General features: G+C 39.0%; 1 non-coding gene across 1 annotated transcript; it reads left to right on the top strand.

Moving 5' to 3' along the window:
• The first annotated feature begins 3164 nt into the window (after positions 1-3164).
• LOC115031268 (U6 spliceosomal RNA) lies at positions 3165-3271 on the top strand. The gene has a single exon (XR_003836867.2). It is a non-coding gene; the product is annotated as a U6 spliceosomal RNA (small nuclear RNA).
• The last annotated feature ends 2711 nt before the right edge of the window (positions 3272-5982 follow it).

Raw genomic sequence — 5982 nt, forward strand, 5'->3', positions numbered from 1 at the left:
ATTTAAACACATGAGTTTATGGTGGCTATAACTATGCAAACCACTGCATCCCCTATACAAGTAAATTATTCAAAACCTAACCATAAATGAAAAACCCAAAATAAACACAAACAAAAACAAAAAATTCAAAGAGCATCCTGGCAGTCAGAATGCTCTGTACTGACCACCGTGTGCTGCAAAGTGAGATTCTCTGGTTAAGACAGAGAGTTGCTTTTGTCTATGGATGTATCAACAAGAGGAAGAAAGACAGTTTAGTGCCATGTCAATTTAGCTTTAAAAATTATTTATTTACTATTATTTATTTGCTACATTAAAATTATTACTTTTGACTATTCTTTCTCCAACATTTTTTGTACAAATATGTAGTGATTCAAAATATTTTATGGAATCATGATCATACATATTCAATATGCTTCCCCACCAAACTCTCAAGAACAATTTCCAAGTCAGTAAATAGAGTTAAATACTTAAACTGGATGCCATAAAAATCACATAACCAAAAATTATTTGCTGCTCAGCTTTAGCTCTTGTAAACACTTCTATGAAAGGAATTGAATCTTGATACAATTTTGTAAGTATTTTTATTGATAGGGTGTCTAGCAGAGCAATAGAATCCTGTCAAATCAAGGAACTCAGGTCCAGAGGGCAAGAAACTTATCTGGGGCCAGATTCAAACCATAACTCTTGCCAACAGTCATAAAATGTTCATGTTCCTCTGTCAGCTGCTGTTCTGCTAGTTCTGTTAGTTAACAAGGAAGAAGGAGTCTTCATTGTTAGTATGATAGATATGCTGTTTCAGAATAATGTTTCCACCAAGGCAGTAATTATTAAATAATTTCATTCTGTCACTCTTCATAAATATGGTTCTTAAATGTCAGGGACATTTTCTTGGCAGAATGAACACGAAATATTTTGCAGTGCAGAATTGAGCTCCTGGGACTTCAGGGTTTTTGTTTCTTTCCCCTTTTCATTTTTAATTCATCCCTCCATACTCTCCAAAGACATCAGTTGAGTGGCCGCCTACCAGTCTAGCTTGCAACATGGGAATGTAACAACACTGAACAACAGTGAAGTGGGGAAATAGATGTTGTGTTATAGAAACAAGACTGAATGTGTAACAAGACTACCAGAAATGAGTTTTAGGTCCATTTGGAGTGTCACATAGCATGCATTATTGAATTAGACTTGATAGATGTATAGATATTCAGCAAGTGAGAAAGGCTTTATAGTCAAAGAGCTTTGTAAAGAAGAGCTCAGTGTTCTGAAAATGATTGATGTGGTCAGAAGTCTTTACCCTGAGATTGACAGAAGCTGCAATGGGAAGTGAGGACCATATCACAGAAGGCCTACCTTCTGTCACACATGAAGTTCCTATGCATCTTAAGTTTCTGTAACCTAGATGAGAGATGAGGGCCTCCATCTTGGTACTGAGCCATGATGTATGTGAGAGATACAAATATTAGAATGATGCCAGCTGAACCTTATCCAGGGTCCTAGTTCTGTTAAGTTTCAAACTAATTGGGAGACAACTGACAACCAAGAGATGGGGAAGTTGGTAGTTAGCCAATTTCTTCTCTGACTCAAGATTTCATGAGATTAAAATATAAGTGACCCAGAGGCAATCCAAGATTTTTAAGTGCCCTGCTAATGATTGTGGGTTTAGGTTTCCATATAGGATAGTATGAAAGCAATCAAAACTTAAAAACTACTTCGGGGAGGAGATCACGTGGTCATGGGCAGACATGGAAGGACTGGGAAATGAGTGTAATCAGGATGCATGATGTGAAGTTCTCGGAATCAATAAAATATGTTGAAAAAAAACCTTACACAACACAAATCCAAAAAGATTAAAATAAAATTCAAGGGGCTGAAGAGATGGGCCAGTGGTTAGGGGTGCTTGATGCTCTTGCAGAGGGTGCAAGCTCCATTGCCAGCACCATAGCAGGTCACAATCACTTGTCATTTTAGCTCTGAAGAACCAAAAAGCACCTGAAACAAAGAGAAAGAGAGAGAAATATTAATAGAATAAAATGAAAGTTTGAATTCTTGTCATTCTTGATGAAAAAGGCTAGGAAGATTTTGCTGTAATTTGTGTTCAGTGCAAAGGCACTGTGATGGTTTGTTTATGTTCAACCCAGGAGTGGCACTATTAGAAGGTGGGGCACTGTCAGAGTAGGTTTGGTCTTGTTGGAGTAGGTGTGTCACTATGGGCATAGGCTTTAAGACCCTCATCCTAGCTGTCTGGAAACCAGTATTTTGCTAGCAGCCTTCAGATGAGGATGTAGAACTCTCAGCTCCTCCTGCACCATGCTTACCTTGATGCTGCCATGTTCCCAACTTGAATGGTAGTGGACTGAACCTCTGAACCTGTAAGCGAGCCCCAACTAAATGTTGTCCTTAGAAGAGTTGCCTTGGTCATGGTGTCTGTTCACATTAGTAAAACCCTAAGTCAGGCACCCATATTATATGATGATTTCTGTATCAATTGCAACACTATAGGAATTGAAATATTTTTGTTTCAAAGACAAATAGTATAGAAGTATTTCCTGTATCTTCTGAAGTTTTCCTGTACCTTCTTTTCATGTAACTTTATCATAAAGTAGTGTACTATTGCATATCTGCACATCTCTGGCTAGTTGACATAGATTCTGTTCCCATTGCTGTGATAAAATACACTGAGAAAGCAACTTAAGGGAGAAAGAGTTTACTTGGATTCACATTTGAGGCTCCAGTCAATCATCATGTAGACATCACAGCAGGAGCTTGAGGCAGCCAGTCACCTTCTATTCACAGTCAGGAAACAGACAGTAATAAATACATGTGCTCAGCTCATACCCCTTTCTGCACAGTTCAGGATCCCAGCCTAATGGGAGAGTGGGATGGGGCTAACCCAGCATGGGTGGGCCTTCTCACCTCAGTTAACCTAGGCAAAATCATCTCCCTCAGGCATTTCCAGAGGTTTATCCAAGATGATTCTAGGTCACACCAAGGTGACAACTGAGATTAGTCATCACACAAATTTCAAAGGAATTCCAAGCGAATGATTTCCAACTGGGGGAGGAGGCAGGAAATGGACCAACTGGCTCATGTAAACAGAGATAAATGTTATGTGAGAATATTTCCCAACTTATGAAACTGTCAGTAGGAATCAAAATGTACTTGGGGTGCTCGCTTCGGCAGCACGTATACTAAAATTGGAACGATACAGAGAAGATTAGCATGGCCCCTGCACAAGAATGACATGCAAATTTGTGAAGTGTTTCTTTTTTTTTTTTTTTTTTTTTTTTTTTTTGGTGAGCTGGGGGTGGGGGCGAGAATAGGGAGGTTTCAGAGAGAAAATCAGGAAAGGGGGATAACATGTAAAAAAAAGAAAATATCTAATAGAAAAGAAAAAATGCACTTGGGAATTTAAGTAGAAAGATAGCTGATAATTCATTAGAACTGACTAAAATTGTCAGATTGAGGACCGCTTGCAATTTCAATGGCCACCGTCAAGGTCTGAAACAAGCAATATGAAGACATGAGATGTAAATTTTGATTTTTCACTCCTAGATTTAGTTGCACTCAAAGTCCTATGCACAAGCATTTGATTAATAGTCTAGGCCTCTGTCTACATGGACAGGGGAACGTTGAATACATTTATAGGACCTTCTAGGTTTTATGGCAGGAGGAATTCTACACATGGGACTCCAGATGGAACACAGTAAAGAGGTCTTCTTACCCAACTAATCCTACATAAAAACAACAAAGACTTAGTAGCACCAGTCAACAACCATTGGGGCTGAAAAGATGTCTCAGGGTTAAAACCACTGGCTGCTCTTCCAGAGAACCTGGGTTTGACTTCTAGCACCTACATGGCAGATCACAACTATTATTCCAGGTCCAAAGGATGTGATGCCTTTTTTTTGGCATCCACCAGCACCAGACATGTGCTTGATACAGAGACATAAACATAGGCAAAACATCAACATACAAAATACAAAATAAAACAATTTTGAAAAATCTTGGTTATCAAATACCAAATGGTCAGCCCTGAAACAGATGTGAAAACATACACACAAGTAACACTATACAGATTGAGCAGGTTATGGTTACATATTCCTCTGTGTATGTGTGTGTACATGTGCACACACATGCTTACATATATGCATGTAACAACAATTAGAGAAAATAGTAACCATGATTTTGAAAGAGACCAAGAGGGGTATATGGGAATAAGAAAAGGAAAAGGAAAGTTGATGTACTTATATTATAATCTCAAACATAAATCCCAACCATTTATCTTGTTCTGAAGATCACTTGGAAGTTCTGCTGAATTCTGCTGATCTTCACTGGGGTCACCCTTACAGCTGGCTATTGACTAATTTAGGTTAGTTGTAGTTGGAGTCACTGCCTCTGCTCAATTTGTAACTCATTCCACTCTAACTCTCTGGGCACAATTTTGATGGCACCCCCAGGCGTGTGATACATAGCCTTGAAACTGGCTTATTGTTCTGTGCCCACTTAGGTTCTATTCCTGGTCTCTATAAAATCATGATCTCCTTACTCCTGAACTTTAAAAGTCACTACTACATAAATTACCTTATTTCCCTACTTCTCCTATATCAACATCTGTTTTACACTTTGCAAGATGGGCAAAGCCTCTTACCCACAATGCCCCCTAGTCGTTGAACAGTCTAGAACAAACCATGAGATCTGGGGGATACCTGTATAGGCCTGGGACAGATGACAACAAAGGGGATGACTGGATTCTAGAGCAGCAGAGACCTTTTGACAATACCTAATAGTAGAGACCAGTAGACACAACACTAGAGTCAGAGTGATAGCTCCTGGAAGAGGCCTGAACTCTGAGGAGATCCTGTAGAATGGAATACGAATCCATTCTGTAGATAATATCATAGCCACTTTGTGATCATCTAGCCTAATTACTGATATAGAAGAAAGGATTATATTAAATTACAAATGCAGAGCCCCATCATATCAGTAAAGTTTACAGTGGCATTGGGTGTCCTAATACACCTGCTTTCCTGGCTCCTTTACTCTCTTCACTTCTAAGTTACATGTCTTTCCACTACATTTAATTTTGCAGTCTCCTTTTCTAGGCTCCTAATGGTCTTCTAAACAGGGACTTTGCCTCGTTCCTTGGATTCCTAACAGTGTATTTAACCCAGTGTCTGTAAGAGTATCCTTAAATAAGTGTGATTTTTTTCCCCCTGAGGCCCACTCTAGAATTAGATGTCCTCAAAATCTAAACTAAAAAATAAATAAATAAATAAACCTCCCACCTCCCACCCTGCATTTTATCACCCTCAAAATCTAAATTCAAACATAATTTCCAAACTCTCCCAGTACCTTCTGGCTAATCTCTTTAGAGGCCAAACCCAGTCACAGATGCAGGATGCTGCTCTTTACTCTAGTTGTCTACAAGTTGGAGAAAGAAGAGTGAGTCCTCTGAAATAGAGCAAGTTCTATTTTGTAGAAGAGAGACTTCTTCAGCATATTTCAGTACAAGGAGAAAACTCACATTTCTAGAGATGTTAAGCCACCTCTGCAAACCTGAAAGGTCTAGAGGCATCAATATCTTCAGGGGCACCCATTCATGTCTAGCTACCTTGTTTTAAGTTTTTAGTTTTTCAGTAGTGTCTTGACTTTCATATTAAAAAAAATAAACAAAAAAAACACCTTGGTGCAGAACTCCAAAGTCTCCCCACTCCCTTGATTTCTGTGAAGTGTGTACATTGGTGCTTAGTTACGTCTGCCTTTGTACCACAGAAGTATGGGACTTCTGATAAGCAACCATGAAAGCTCAATGACTTAGTTGTTCCTTAACTACTTGTTAACAGCCATGGTTCCTTGACATTCCACTGTAGGGCATCAATACAAGATCTCAGTGGTCAATTTTGCTATCTCTGTTGGTTTTTTCCCTTCAACCTTGTTCCACCACACCCTAGATTGTCATTGCACTTGGAGTATCCCTCCTTT

This window comes from Mus caroli, unplaced genomic scaffold, assembly GCF_978045245.1.
Source record: "Mus caroli unplaced genomic scaffold, Mus_caroli_1 scaffold_4, whole genome shotgun sequence".
Classification (NCBI taxonomy): Eukaryota; Metazoa; Chordata; class Mammalia; order Rodentia; family Muridae; genus Mus; species Mus caroli.